Genomic DNA, 16,637 nt, shown 5'->3' with positions numbered 1-16,637 from the left:
CTTTCCTGTTCCTCCCGCTAGCTTTTGCTACCAGGAAACTGAATAGGAGAACAATCCACAGGTCTAGCAATGCACAAGCTGAGGAGGTCATCTGAATTAAAACATACTCCTGAGCTTGCTTAGACTGTAATGCACAGTCCCCTTGGAAGCGTTCTTCTAATTGAAACTGTTGGAATGTAAAAATTAACCAAATAAAACAACCTCATTCTATTTTTATTGGACATGGAGTTGGGAAGGATAAAACAAAGAGAAGAAACAACTTTTTATTATTAATTACAAAAAGATATTTTTCCCTACTTCTCATACGTCCCTTCAATAAGTGGAATGTCAAAAATTTGCTACTGAATTTAACATAAAATGTGACTACAAGACACTATTACACTCAATATTCACAAACATAGTTATCATAAAGGATAAACTTAATTACTAGTAACAAATTCTCTACCCTTTTGTGGTCAAAATCAGACTGAATTTTATTTTATTCTAAGAAATAACCTTCACTGATTCTGATGTCCTTTTCTGTGCAAGGACTATATGCATACCCTCGCATGCTCTGGATCACTCAATAATCATTTGTGTTCAATGTTCTTTATAGCCTGACAGCGGCTAACCCAGGTAGGAGGATTGTTTATGCAGACTTTTTACATAGAAAATTTCACCTTAGAAGGCATGTCAAAAAGAAATTACATTGTAGGAAGGTTTATGTTACTTTGCGAGTTACTAATCTACCCAATAATTAACCAAGGTAAAATTCTGTTCAAAGCAGAGAATATTTTCTTACACTGAAGAAGTACTACTCATGCAATCTTTTTTATTATTATTTTTAAACCCTTTTTGGTTCCTATAACTCATCCATAAATGTGTCTGCCTTTCTGACAGTTCTAACGTGCCTCTTCTCCTCACCTTCCCCTCCCCATACACCATAGCTGCTTTTTTCAGAAAAGGCTTTCTAAACCTTCCTTCTCTTCATTTTGCTACAGTACCTACTTTATTAACTATTCTGATGGCTCTTCCTTCTACTTACCAGTTTTTAAGTTGTTTCCTTTTGCGCTTTTAAGTTAACATCTTCAAAACTCCTGGTAACATCAGTCTTCCGGGTTTTTTAATCCAAAATTCTTTTTACAAGGTCTTGGGAGTGGGAGGATTATTGCTTCTCTCCTTACAGTACACAACTTCCTCCTTCAATTTTTTTTCTCTTATTTTCTGATGAAGCTTTTGCCACCTGAACAAAGGAGAAAATACACAATGCTGTAGAATGAAAAGGGTCAAATGAAAGAAAACAGCAAATGGAATGTAAACTCAATCAAGTATTGCAATAATGTAACACATTGTGTTAGTTTTGTTTAGTGTGGGGGCTACAGAGGCAGCTTTTGCAAGAAGCTGCTAGAAGTTGTTCCCCCTTTGTCCCGTGGACTCGGCTGGGCCAAGGGCAGACCCACCACTGGCCAGGGCCAAGCCAGTTGATGACAGGATGTGATAAAGAGTTTAAGAAGGAGAAAAATAAATTTAAAAAAAAGAAGTGAAGAAGCAGAAGAGTGGACAGAAATGGGGAGGCATGAGCCTTGTGGGCCTTGCAGGCCTCACCCTCTAGCCTTCTGCCGGGTGGCTGTCTGGGCCTGGCTTGGCCCAGACCAGCTGCGAGAAGTGGAGAGAGGAGGTGTAGAGAGAACCTGAGAGGCATCTGCCTGAGCTTGATTGTGAATAATTTTTTGTGAGAGAAACGGCTGCAGACGCCAAGGTCAATGAAGAAGGAGGGGGAGGAGTAATGTGGCTCCTGGCCAAGATTCCCCCTGCAGCCTGTGGTGCAGCCCATGGTGAGGCCGGCTGTCCCCCTGCAGCCCATGGAGGCCCACGGAGGAGCAGAGATCCACCTGCAACCCGTGGAGGACCCCACGGTGGGGCAGGCAGATGCCTGAAGGAGGCTGTGGCCTGTGGAGGGCTGGGGACCTGGTTCAGGAGAGACTACACCCTGTGGAAAAGGACCCACGCTGGCGCAGTTCATGAGGGATTGTAGGCTGTGGGAGGGACCCCAGGCTGGTGCAGGGAAGGAGTGTGAGGAGTTCTTCCCTTGAGGAGGAAGGAGCAGCAGAAAGCTACATGTGATGAACTGACCATAACCCCCATTCCCTCTTCCCCCCTGTGCTGCTCAGGGGCAGGGAAGGAGGTAAAGATAATTTGAAATGAAGTCAAGCCCAGGAAGAAGGAGGTGTGTTTTTAATTCTCTTCCTCATTATCCTGCCTTGGTTTTGTTAATAAATAAATGGTTTTCCACAAGTGGAGTCTGTTTTGCCCTTAACAGTAACTTCAATGATATCTCCCTGTCCTTATCTCAAACCTTGAGCCTTTTTGTTATGTTATTTCTCCCCCCTTCCCTCAGAGGGTGGGAGGAGTGAGTGAGAGACTGCATAGCTTGGTCCTGAGCAGGGCTGAACTACAACACACATAAATGCAAATACAGTTCATATAGAAAAAATAAATAAGAAAACTCATAACTGATGTAAAAAAAAGTGTGAGAACTTGGACTACACAGAAGTTGAATGCAGCAAATGAGGATTTACTCAACGCATCTACCTTATCCATTTTCAAATTTGAAATTAAAGAAAAATTATTTATGATGCTTTGTTTTCTTTTCCATCTAATAGCACAAAGTCAAGATAAATCTATTTAGTAAAACTGAGCAAGAATTGCAGTGCCCTTGATGATGGATCTGTAGCTATTGTGTTATACAGATAACTACGGTTTTACTGACAAGACATTCAATTTGCGTACAGCGATTCTCTTGTAAGTGATAAAACACATCACTGTCGCTGTTAGATGAGATAAAAAAGGACAGCTTTAAGTTTGATTAAAATTCAATAGCCTATTTTAGCACACAAGTATGCAGGACTTGCACTTGAATGCTCCATGAAGTACTGACACCGACATGGTGAAGTAGTGTGTTTTGAAATAGAGCAAACTGCACATAGAGCAAGCTGGCACTGAGCTTGCCAAGTAATTGACACACTTTGTGACTCAGCTTCAAGACCGGACTGTCATTGACCCAATAAACCAAATGAGACAAACTGCTTTCAAGAAAAAAAAAAAAAAAAAGAAAAAGAAAAAGAAAAAAAAATCTATTCTGAAGGCAGTCAGATAAGCAATTTCCCACACAAAGTTCATATCTGTTCTTTCATCTTCAAAATGCTGAGGAATAATTGAAAATCTTCCAGGATTAAACCCTATTTCTCTCACCCTGACTTTTATATACAGTACTGAAGCTCAATCCTTTCTGGGCCACTTTTCTATGTAAACAGTATGCTCTGAAGAATTAAATAATCCTATGTCCAACTTCCATATGATTTTGCAACATAAAAATCTACTGATTTTAAAGCTTTCACTGAGCAATGCAAGTTACCTCATTTTCCACCATATTTCTCCAGTACTAATTCCAATTCAATTCCTCCTGTATTTAATTTAAATACTCAAATTATTTTCACTGGCTCACTAATATTGGAATGCAAGGTACATGATATCTGTCATGCCTGATGTGTCATGCTTGGCTTGGCTAGCAATTTTCAGCCAAGTAAACTCAATGTGGGTTTGTTATCTCTACGTATCTTTGATTGTAAATTTCTCAGGGCAGTGACTGAGACCTCAACAAGGTACTGAAATCTACTAAACAAACATCAGTAGTTAACCTGTACAGTAAGTTTCCATGACTTCACTGATTGCCAAACACTCCTCACTACAATAATTGCCAGCCAACTAGGGAAGTTCCTGAACATTATATCAGCTTCAGAAGCTGATATAAATTTAAGCACCATACTGAAACTGTTCATAACTGAGATAATGTAACACAAATCCTACTGGGCACTAAAATAGTAAACATATTTGCACCAAATCACTGATTGCTGGGATTAGCCAAACATATTATTTGTGGGCTATCTTCCATACACTGGCAGGATTTTTTTCCACCGTATCTCAATACACTTACAGAGACACATAACACACAAAACAGCTGTATTGCTAATCAGCAATGTACCTGTGTAAAGCACTAAAAGCCTCAACACTTCCCTGAAACCCATACAGGCTTGGCTTTGCCAACCAGATAAGAAATAGGCCAAGAGGACAAAGATAAACTTGTCAGGCTTCCGAGACCGTAGCATAGTTTTTGTGCAGTGCTACAACATGGCAAGGTATTCAATGCAGATAAACACCATTACATTTTACATGGTGATGATAGATAGTTCCTTCTTACTGAAACTTCCCTCAATTTTTTTCCACTTTCCCATGGCTGCAGACAAAGGAAGTTGTAAGAAGCCTAAGTTTTCGCATTCTGGCTTTTCATTACCGCTACACTCAATTTGGAGCAAAGCAGCTTGCAAACAAACTAATGGGATTCTGTCAGACTGCATTCTGTAGCAAACATCTGGTTCCCATCCATTCCTAAAAAAAAACCCCAAGAAACTTTCCACAACTTCTACTTCAACAATAATTCTACAAACTGAAATCAATAGAAATAAGACTAGAGATTCAGTATGCTCTTAATGCCCTATTTGGGCAAGGCATGCTGGCCGTGATTTGACCTTTATTCTTTTCCAGCTGTATGTTTGCCTTTTCAGGTACTTGGGAACACAGGTAGGGGGAGCATATTTTAATCAAAGTCAAGAAAATTAAATAACTCAGATTTTACAAATAAGATCACTTACCTTAATCGAAAGCTCACAAGCACTGTGTGCAAAAGCCAGCTGGAGCACATATCAGTGCACAATTTTTATTATACTGTTGAGATGTCGTAGTTCAGCCCCGATTGGGACCAAACTATGCAGTCTCTCTCTCACTCCCCACACCCTCCGAGAGAATAGGAGGAGACGATATAAGGAAAACGGCTCGAGGTTTGAGATAAGGACGGGGAGAAATCCTTAAAGTTACCGTCACAGGCAAAACAGACTCGAGTTGGGGAAAACTATTCATTTATTTCTAAAAGTAGCAGGAGAATGAGACAGGGAACAAGATAACCTCCCCCCACCCCTCCCTCTTCCCGGGCTTAACATTATCTCTACTACCTTCCCTCCTCAAGTGGCACATGGGGGAAGAGGGAACGGGGGTCACGGTCAGTTCATCACGCATTGTTTCACGACGCTGCTTCATCATCGGGGAAGAACTCCTCACATTCCTCCCCTGCTCCAGTGTGGGGTCCCTCCCACGGGCCACAGTCTTTGTGAAACTGCTCCGGCGTGGGTCACCTCTTCCACGGGGTGCAGTCCCTCCAGAACAGCTGCCCCAGTGGGCCCTCCACGGGCCACAGCTGCCTTCAGGCCTCCACCTGCCCTGGTGTGGGATCCTCCACAGGCTGCAGGTGAATTTCTGCTCCTCCATGGACCTCCATGGGCTGCAGGGGGACAGCCTGCTCCACCATGGTCTTCACCACAGGCTGCAGGGGAATCTTGGCCAGGAGCCACATTACTCCTCCTCCTTCTTCACTGACCTTGACATCTGCAGCCATTCCTCGCAACAGGCAGGCAGACACCTCTCAGGATCCTTTTTACATCTCATTCACATCTCATCTCCTCTCCACTTCTTGCAGTCAGACTGGGCCGAGTTGGGCCCAGTCAGCTGCCTGGTGGGAGGCCAGAGGGTGAGGCCCACAAGGCTCACACCTCCCCCTCTCTTGCCCCACTCAGCTGCTTCACATCTTCTTGTTTTTTTCCCTGTTTTCCCCTTCTTAAATACGTTATGGCAGAGCTGTTATCATGGGACATTCTGCTACCAATTGGCTTGGCCTTGGCCAGCAGCGGATCTGCCCTAGGCCCAGCCATGTCCACTAAACAAAGGGGAGCAACTTCTAGCAGTTTCCTACAGAAGCTACCACCTTAGCCTGCCCCCCCCCCCCCAAAAAAAAACCAGAACATGAGATTATTTATACTGATTAGAGTGAGATATCACTGGATGCTGTATGCAGAAATTCTTAGATGTCAGAAGAGCTCATTGCCTTTTTCTCCTTTTTGGGAGAAAGGGAAAAATCAGCAAATCCAGTTTAACTTTGGAAACTTTTTGTGCCATTTATTGATCCCTGACATATAGAGAAGAGCATTTATAGTTCCACTTCCAAAACAGACTGCACAGTCACATATGTTGCTTGACAAGTGCTTAACCTCCAGTCTCTCTGCTTCTCCACCTTCCTTGTTTTTAAGTGCTTTGATTATTTATCTTACAATTATACCATTAGTACAGGCAGAACAAATTTAATTCCACAGTGAAATAAAAAAAAAAACAAACATGCATGGAATATTTATAAATCACAGTTTCTATTACTTAAGAGCATAATCCTCCCTTGCTTCTAAACTTCTAACACAGACAGTAGTTAGTAACAAGTAGAGGACTGAATGCATTATCAGGCCTCTAAGAATTTTGTACTCACACAGATAAACAGGTATCCAAGGAAAGGACCACAGATGTAGATACACAGAAATTCTGACTATACAATAATGCACAGAAGTGTGTTTTCAAATATTTGGTGAGTCTAATTCACATTAAAAGGTTCAAATAGTTATGTTTGAAGTCCATGTTGCATTACAGACAGATAAACCTCTTCTGCATTAAAAGGTGCAAATAATAACTTCTCCACTATTTGTACACTTTTTTGAAAGTCTGAAGATTTAGAATGATAGAAGAATAAAGTGTTACGGTAGGTCAATTTTTTATTAAAAAAATTATTATTGTAAATTTTTCCTACTGGACAGTCTGGGGGGAAAAAAAAAAAAAAAAAAAGTAATTTCGCAGAACATAGATTAACATAATACCAAAAAAGGCACGAGTCTGAAAAATAAAGAGTTTGTATGCCTCTCAGCTCAAAACAATACCTGTCTGCATTGTGAAAGTCGTTTTGGGGAATTCCTACATTAAAGAATCTAGTACATATTCTGTCCAGCTCTTTCCAGAAAGTTGTGCTAACAGCCATCTCTAGAAAGCCTCTCAGCGACGTTTCCCAGTCCTTTGCAGAGGTAGCAGTCGCTCCTGTATAAAATGCAAGGTTCTCGAGGGACATCTGCTGGAAACTCCCTAAAACAACATGTACAAAAAGCTGTATTTTGTCAAAATACGGTTTTGTCTTTTTGGTATTCACCCAGACACACTGCTATACAAAGTACAGTCTTTCTAGCATTTACTTATGAGATTTGTAGTATATCTCCATGATTAAGCAATATTAAAAACCAGAATATAGATTTGTGGGTGCACATGAAATTCCACTCCCTGAAGGGCCAGAGAGAGTGATCAGTCCTGATGAATGAAATGCACTGCAGAAAATTCATACCGATATAAACACTTATGAAAGGCACTTTGTTAAATTGAGCAGAGGCATTAGTTAAAACTCTCAACCAACTTCTAAGGGAGAGGCGAGGAACTCATCCTCCCAAAAAAACCTCTCAGCCTCATCTTGAAAAAAAAATGTAGGACAATTAAAAGCCAATAATACCTAAGGTAGGGGGGCATTTTGTCTCTTAACATCAAATGAAAATATTTTTCCCTCATAGAAACTTCTACTCTTTATGTTTTTATGACAAACCTTAGCCCCAATTTTACCTTTGGGCTAAAAAATGCAAAGGTTTCTCATCATCTTCAGTGTTCCCTCACCATACATTACCTAAACAGACACTTCATTGTTTATAGTGCTTATGGCTTCTAACAACACCACACAGGGCAAGAAAGCAGTTATACATATATGTAAAATAAATTATATTAAAATACAGTGGTAATGGAAGTTCCTCAAGTTCTGTATCACTCAGGATTTGACTAACTGCAATAATAAAACACGTAGTAATTATTTTATAGTTATAACTGGGTTATCACAACACCGTTTTGTTTTTTGTAGAACAAGTTATTTTGGCTCAGGAAAGTTTTAAAATGCACCTACACTGCCCTCCTGTGGAAAGTATCCATTTTGCACTGTTTGGACTTCTTGGCTGGATCAAACACCAATTCAAAAGGAAATTTCCTTCTCTTTTTGTATGCTGCTCTTACCTATTAGACATGTAAACATTTTTTTTCAATAGGACAGTATCAGTCTAACTTTAACTCATTTTCCTACTCTACAACATAGAAAGGATGAGATAGGTCCTGCACCAAACATGCAGTATAAAGTGTAACTAACTCAGCTGAAACCGGTAACTGAGAGAGGAAAAATCGTATCACACTGAATGCATCTCAGTGACCAGCTTGTTGGATATCCTCATTTTCCAGAGCCAGCTTTGTAAAATCCCCCTTTCACACGCATCCTCTCCCCTACAATTTAACCTTTGCATGCTCAGCAGCTCCAACAAGGCCCCCAGTAACACCTGTAGAGCATTTCTCACCCTCCGAGGAGATATCACTGAGCAGAATTCATGGCCAGACTGGGACAAGTGAATATGAAGGAAGCACCTGTGCAAGAAGCTCTCCATCACCCTTTACAGGTTAAAACACACTTCCTCCCCTGTAAGAACCACAACGTATATATTTTTCACTCTGGGCTGATAAGTAACCATTATTCATTTACAATTAGTGTTAGATCAGTTAGACTCGGCAATACGATAAGAACTTGTCTAATTTTCCGTTTACCTGAATCTCATTACACTGAGATCAATAATGTTGAAGGAACCACCCATAAAAGTTAAAAAAAAAAGCAAAACAGCACAACACAGGGTACAAAACTTTGCAGCATGAACTACAACTGCAATAAAACTACATTTGGGATCAAGTCTGAAGTTTTGCAAATGTGCCCTGATACCTCTTTGATGGGCTGTCAGTTTGATATATTTAACAAACGTGTCATCAAATCCTCCATACTTTCAGCTGGACCCACTCTATCTTCACTAATTCTTCTCCTTTATCCCTCTCTACCACACCTCCTCAGGCCACTACAAGTATGACTATATCTTGGTGCACACTACATCTGCCTGAACAGCTCTAAGAAAACACTTCGGCATTCTTGAGGTGATGAAGATTATACAGCATTTTCTTAAGACGGCGTTACTTTATTGTCCCCAGCAGGAAGCCTACTGAAATATAAGTTCCTGAATGCTACAAAAGAGGCCATTTGGGAATTGTTTGCCCCAAAACACAAACAAGCCAACCTTTTGTCCATCCTGTATGGGGCAGAGAAGATTATTGGGCAAAGCAGGGTGGAAGACCAACAGTAGGACGGAACACGTTTTACTTGAGTGAAAATGGCAACAAACGAGACCCTTCCCAGTTACGATGAATTACTGAGGAAGAGATAACACTATGTCTACTCCAGACCATAAATACCAGTTACCACTGGAAGGGTAAAGAGAAATTAGATGTTGGTAATCCAAGAATTCAAGTATATAGCATAACAAGTAACTGCCATGATATAGGATTTTACAAAATAGAGACACATTATCAGAGATAAAAAGGCCGTGAAATCTTAATAATTTCTGTCCATCTCAGCATGGTAGTCTTCAGAACTAGACAACCAAAACCAACTTTTCTGACTGAAAGTAGAAACACAAGCTGTCAAGGTTTTACAATCAGAGTTGAATATATAATCATCCCTGTGACAGATAAGACCACATGCCTGGAGAGAGGTTCAATTTCCATTCACAAAACTCAGCCATTTTTAATTGCAATCATGCATTTAGAAAACAAAAACAAAATGCCCCCCAAAACCCGAGTAATTCCCCATCCACAAGTAGCTAGTTGGATAGGGAACTTCAATGTATTAATTTCTTTCACAGCTCCCAGGCCAAGCTGGAGCTTGCATTAGCAAGAAGCGCAGTTCTATCAAAAACACACTGTGTTTTTATCCTGCAAATACAAGGTCATCTTCTGCAATGCCTATTAAATCTGCCTGGTTTTGCACATATGTTAAAATGGAGAAGTCAATGTGCTTTAAACAGAATGAAAAGGTTAAACTTCTGCTTCCACAGACAAGTACTATATTAAAGTTTTAAAAAGAGTAAGTACAAAACTGCTCACCAGTGATAGCCTGGGATTCTTGGTGCAAGGGAGGAAAGAGAAGGGGAAATAGAGCTTGGAAGAGTTTCCAATGAAGACAGAATAAATCCAGGTAAAAGTTTGAGAAACTCTGACAACATCTGCTTATTAAATTTCAATAAATGGTAACAAACATGAAAAAAATTAGTTAATAGAAACATTCAATCTTTCCAAACGTGTACACAAAAATGTATATGCACACATTAACTGTGGCAGGTCTAAGACAAAATAAACATTTTGTACTTTAATATGCCATTGATCTGTCTTGATCAATGTACAACAGGCTTTAATAGTGTACATAAATAAATCTTCAGTAAATCAATTCCACTTCAAACACAGAACTTGGCACAGTAAAACTAAAGTTGCCAGGGGAGTGGAACCTCTGGCATCCATCCCACGACTACCAGTTTGATGCCAGCACCAGCAACAGAAGCCCAGAGCCTGGGGAAGGATCAGCAGGAGAGCACCTGAAGCGCAGCACAAAGGAATTCCAGCGACTCCAGCCAGCAAGTCGGCTTCATCAGAGGCCCAGCTTAAACGCCTCTGTGCAAACGCATGTAGCATGGGGAGTAAACAAGAGGAGTTGGAGACGTGTGCACGCCTGCAGGGCTGTGATCTTATTGGCATCACAGAGATGTGGTGGGATGGCTCCTGTGACTGGAGTGTTGGAATGGAGGGATCCAGGCTCTTTAGGAGGGACAGGGAGGGGAGATGAGGAGGGGGTGTCACCCTCTATGTCAATGACCAGCTGGAGCACATGGAGCTCTGCCTGGGGATGGATGAGGAGCCGACCAAGAGCTTATGGATCAGGATTAAAGGGTGGACAGGGACAGGTGAAATTATAAAATGCTGTGCTGATATATTTGTCACTGTTCCAGCTTTTAGAAAAATAGATATCTAACACAAGCAGAAGGACTGGATTAAAGTGCTCAGAAAAACCAAGATACTCTTGGATGAAATCCAAGTACAAACAACAAACAAACAAAAAAAAAAACCCCAAAAACACACAAAAAAAAACCCACAAAAAAAGGCATTATTTTTAATAAATCTAGAAGGGAACCAACACAATTCTCAATAAAATTAGACTGGTAACAGAGACACTTACATTTAACTATTTGTACCTGGTTACTTATCCTTTGAATTCATTTCATTTGTAAGACACGATTATTTTAGGAGAGCAAATATGTCTGTGTACATGTGTGTCTGTATTAGTGATAAACAGATAGAGAAATAATATATGTATGGAATTAATATTCTTGCCAAATATTTCATATTTAATTCTCAGTATTAATAGACACATCTAACTGGAGTAACGGATGTCTGACTTTGTGAAGAGTTATTAACCAGTTTCACATGTTTTAGGGCCATTTGGTCATTTTTTTGAGTGTTGTTGAATATACAGAAACATTTTGGAAGAAATGGTAAATGTACTGCAAGGTAATATCAAAATACTTTTTTCAAGGATTGCACTCTTCTGTAGTTGCCTGCAAAAATTTATTTAATGTCCAAATGTAGGTGAGAAGTTTCATGTTCCTACTTTTGTCTTCTAATATTTTTGTCAGACTACAAATTGTAATGCTGATAGCATGTAATGAATGTAAGCTGAAGACTAAGTGTCCTTCAAAAATCTTCTTGTTCCTTACCTTTTTTAGAAGGAAAATTAAAAAAAAAAAAAAAAACAAGCTAGAAGTAAAAACAAATAGCACCATTTAAGATTTTGACAACAGCACTTCCAATTCAAAGAATGCTTCTCTACCCTCATTCTATTTTTTTTTTTTAATTCATCATTCATTCATGCAGAGATAATAACAAGGTGGATTGCCATGGAGGAAATCTACTAAAAAAATTTTTTTAAAAATGAGCGGTTCTATCGAGGTTACTACACTGTCCTTCTTCCAAAGACATGTAAGCCAAAAATGAATATCCAAGAATAATACCACCTGTTATGACAGGCCTTTCTTCTTCCTACTTTTAAAATGACTTCAGGACATCTTTAATGCTTTCCTTTAAAGTTGCCGTGCCACAACGAGCAAACAGTGACAGCTGATGGCAAAGCAATCCCACAGGAGAAGTCCTGACTGCCGTGCTTGTACTCAGCACTGAGGGAGGCTACTCAGAGGCCGGATGAACAAGAGCTTTTGTTATGCAGCCTCAGTGGTCTCAAAACTGCAGACAAAAACATATGGGTAGCATATCAGCACTGGAAATGGCAGGTCTGCAAATGTGCAGCATCCTCCTGATGGCCATTATTATTCTATAAGCCCAGTTTTCATACCTAAAAATCTGAAGATCTATTTTTATTGCCTAAGAGCGGGACATCAGAAATCACTTTAATATTTTAGAGCTATCAACTCAGTCTGTCTGAAAAGCCCACAGCTCCATGCTCTGTTCAATAAGGATTTGATATTAGTTCACAATTTCTCTGTATCATTTAAATATCCACCTTTAGGGGATTTTGTGACCCTTTTCCCCACAGTATACTTCCATAATTTCTCACAGATTCATTGAAACTCGTAAAAGTTTTACACATGCATATCAAGATGAGAATAACCACTTTCAGGTAAGTACAAGTAGGATATATTCTGAAAAGCTGTAGACATCAAGTGAGCTAAGTATTTCTGGGCTGCTTTAGTGCCTTGACTTTGCATTTATTTGTATGTGTATCTCGGGAAAATTCCCACTTTCTACATGTTGCTTACATTAATGGCGCAATGGTACACACTCACAAGTCCTTCAGTGCTCTTGAACACTGAACAGGTTTTCAGGATGCAGAAACCATGGACCTTCTTGAAAGGATTTATTTTTAAAGCCTTCCTCCTAAAAGTTACAATTTTCTCATGCTCAGGTCCATAAACATAGCTTGAGCCTTCAAATTCTCCTAAATCTGAAATGACTGCAGTGCTCTTTTAAAGATAAATTGTACAGTTTATTCAGAGAGTCAGTGATTACTGCACAAGATAGTATTGCCACAGACTTAAGTGGTGCAGTATTAGGCCTTACAAGAGCAATCATTCCTGCCTTTTTTGTGACTTCCAAATTTGAATTATTTTATTGGCAGTTTTCCCACGAGAGACTCATTTTTGCACATAAAGCTTTGAATGTTGTAAACATTTTGTTAATTAATGTAGTAATTATGTATATCCTACGATGTTAACTTATTTAGACACTATTTAAAAAAGACATAAGAACACAGTATTTTATGCTAAATACTTATCTGAACAGTCTATACAAAAGTTTTTAAAGATTGAAGTTACTTTTCTTCTCATATATTCTTCTTTATCCTTTCTACATATGCAGATCTATTCATCTATTTTTTTAATCTCAAGAATAGACCAAACAGCAACATTAATTCTGACTCACAAGCAACACGCCTGAAAGAAGTTTTCCCTGCGGTCCCCCGCCCACCTTGTTGTTGAATGTTGGTTATAATTTCTGTAAGTGGCCAGAAAATGTATCACATGGAACACTTGCACATCTGTATCTCTGAAAGAAATTACAGTCATGCTCACTGCCTTGCTAGTGCTCTTCCTTTGAGCCAAGGATATTCTCATGCAATAGCAATACACATATCAAACAAAAAGATTAAATAAAAAAAAAAAATTAGTTGAATTAAGGACTGTAAAAGAGCCCCGAGACTTTAAAGAAAATCCAACAAGCCATCTCCTCAAATAAGGGAGCTTTTAATTAATATACTCCTAGATACCATTCACTTAATGTGCAATGAATGACCTGCTGCGGACTTATTTACGCATAATAAAAGAACAAGTTAAACTTGTGAGTATTGGTACTTAAACAACCTTATAAACTTGTGCAACTTTTATGATATGGCCATAAAAACTCTGTTCATCACTAATAAATCACTCCCTTTCTTTGTTTTAATAGCACTACCATAAATCCAAATGATAACAGTTACTGTCTAGATTTACAGTGATGTCACTGAGGTCAGCACTTGGATCCATATGTTTTAGTGCATGGTTATTTCTACGCATACTCAAAACTTTGGAACCATATAGAACTAATGATGCTGCGAACAAAGGAGAGTAAAGTTCTACGGATAATTTGCCTGTATGCCTGATACAGAGCATCTGTACATAAACAGAGAAATAGGTGTCTTTACAGGAGAGCTAGTTTGAACTTTGTATTTTAAGGCAGAGGGAAAGGAAGTGCAGAGTATAACAAGAACAGCAGTTTCATAAGCCACCACCAAACTGACTTTCACTACTGTCCTCCTCTGTCTCTGTACAGACAAGTGATCACCAGCACGATGAAGAAAGATGAGTCTTTTCAAGAGTTCTGTGAAATAGCAAGTAGAGGGCTCTGTAGCTCAGTTCTGGAAAGAAAGTGAAACAGTCACGCTGAACACGCTGAGAGATCAGTTCACTCAACACCACAAACTACAAAACGCCTTTGAACACGCACCAATCGATTGCAGAAATCCTATTCTTTAATTTATCTGGAAAAAAAAAAAAAACAACCCTGTGACTATTTGCTGGAGTGCTGCATTTTACATCATGGGGATGGGGGAAGGGGACAGAGAAAGGGAAGGAGAACAATGTGGTTTTTCTGTCTGTACCCTCCGGTAGGGAACTGGGGATGTGTTCTCTATGCTACTGATGGAGGCAGCCAGATCACAAGTCCTTGACAAAGCTTCTGAAAAGCTGGTTGTGTCTATAGCTTCTTTCACTGCCCAGCATTGTACTGGAAAGCACTGTAGGACATGTAGGCAGAACTTCAAAGGGATTTGTCAATTTGGTTTCATTTAAGTGTTCTGTTTTAACTTAATAGAATCATGCTGGTGTGCCACTGAGGATGGCCCTTCTACCATGAGTTTACTGTCCAACTACATTATTACAACCAACAAATGGAGATAAAGATCACAATGAAGAGTGTAACTGTTTTTATTACCTCAAACCGCCTGTTGGATTGTAAGCTTGTTTTGATAGCATCTGCTTTCTTTTTTGTACCCACAAAGTACATAAAGCAACAAAACCTGGTGCAATTAATGGGATCTGAGAATACTTCTGGAAGGAAAGGAACAGACATAATCTTATGATTTCTAGAGTCCTTATACTTCTAACCAAATCAAAACTTTTCTGCACCCTGTTTAAAGCCATCTTCCCCAGAAGCCTCCTCACACATCTACAAAAATCTCTGTAAACACAACTCTCGCATGTGGCGTGTGTCAGAGAACAGCGAGCATCAACTGCTTTGAAAATCATTTTTTAAGAAAGATAAATGCCATTTCTTTTCCTCTCAAGTTTACACGTAAGATCCTGGTATTTTCAATAGGTTTTGTATGTCTTAGAGTACCACACCTCAGACTCAAAACACTGCATAAAATATGTTTGCCAAACGGCATTTCCACCTTGCTTCCCAAAATGTGGGGGTTTTTATATAGGAAAACAAAACAACAAACTCCTAGCCCTTCGATGCTCTCCTCAACAGCTGACATGCACCCTTCCACACCAGATTCACACAAGTAGGAGGATTCCAGAGAGTCTCCAAGGACAAACTTTAGAAGGAGGCTCTAGTTAAAATATTGTCAGCACATAAATTTGTCTTTTTAATGGCAACCACTTTACATTGTTTAGCACATTTAGGAGGATTTAAAGATGAATCTAACATAGTCACAAACTCTCAGAAAAAGCCTGTGAGGTAGAGGAAAAAAAAAAACAAATGGTGAGATGAAATACATAGTCACTGCCAACAGGTCTTGAGCAAGCACTGCATGAGCAGGCGAAAAAAAAAAAAAAATCTAGTGACTGTGAAGAGCTTGATGACAGCTCTGGGTCTGCTTCCCTTACTCAACTGTTTCCACTTATATTCACTTCTCCATCTGTTATGTATTTAGGGGTGTTTTTATTAGTAGCTTTGGATCCATTGAAGTAGGTGAGCATGTGTTCAAAAGACAACTGAAAAAAAGGAGAAGTTAAAAAGAAAACATGAAATGGTTCAGAGAAAAGTAAATGAACAAAGTGTGCTCTTTGCAAATAAAGGCATCCACATTTTAATTGCACCTATTCCATTTCGAATGGAGACAAAATGAATAAAACAGCTTCATTTTAAAGTAAACCAGCAGAAAGTAATTTGATGCAAATAATCTCTCTTGGCAACGATTGCCCAAGATAGATAACAGCAAATAGACACACATACCACATGCAATTATCTATCATACAATGATCTTCCTCAAGCAGCTTTCCCCCATCTTCCCACCCTTTTACTTTAAGGTATTATTTAAAACTCATTTATAATCCTACCCATTTTCCTCTGTATATAGATGTTGACAGAGGTCCCAAGTCAGGAAAGCACCTGGTATGTACTAGAGATCCAAGTGCATAGCAGCAGCAAGCCAAGTTACTTAATTGCCCACAAAATACCTTTCCTGAATAGAAATTCTTTGTCCAAGGGTGAGGACTTCATGCTTTTGTTTTCAAACTATTCATGGAGGGAAGAGGTGGGGTGGAGGGAAGTAACATGCAGACTTATCTCCAAAGTGTTTCTTATCTTTTGGGTTATATGCAAAGGTCTTGGTTTTGGTTTGTTCTGTTTTTTTTTTTTTAACATATAATCTTATTTTTATATATTAATTGCTGGTTAGGACAATATGCAGCCTTATGTTTGGGGCTATATGCAATAGTATTGAAATAAATTATAACAATTAA

This window comes from Chlamydotis macqueenii, chromosome 4 (genome assembly GCF_036417535.1).
Source record: "Chlamydotis macqueenii isolate bChlMac1 chromosome 4, bChlMac1.mat, whole genome shotgun sequence".
NCBI lineage: Eukaryota > Metazoa > Chordata > Aves > Otidiformes > Otididae > Chlamydotis > Chlamydotis macqueenii.
Note: the sequence above shows the minus strand (reverse complement) of the source record.